Below are 370 nucleotides of genomic sequence, written 5' to 3' on the forward strand. Positions count from 1 at the left end.
CCACTCCTTCTGTTTGAACATGACAGACCAAGAAAAAAACAGCCTGGAAAGAACAGAATGGTTGTGTGAAGTTTGTCAATAAAAACTCCATAATATATTGAACATAACATTTTTTGAATGATCATTATTTGGTGTTTAATTTTACTTGTGATATTTTTTATATATTTAATTTAACTGCAGTGATTATTTACATCATTTCTTTTTCTTTTGTATTATTCACCAAGGGATTTATTATTTACTGTGTTTTTTTGGAATTTTGATAAAGTTTTGCACAAATGTCTCATGGGACAATGTCCTTTGGTCGGATTAGACCAAAGTGGAGCTTTTTGGTAGGGCAAACGTCCTTTATGTTCGTAGGCGTAAAAACCAG

The sequence above is a fragment of the Oryzias melastigma genome, linkage group LG18 (assembly GCF_002922805.2).
Source record: "Oryzias melastigma strain HK-1 linkage group LG18, ASM292280v2, whole genome shotgun sequence".
In the NCBI taxonomy this organism is placed as follows: Eukaryota; Metazoa; Chordata; class Actinopteri; order Beloniformes; family Adrianichthyidae; genus Oryzias; species Oryzias melastigma.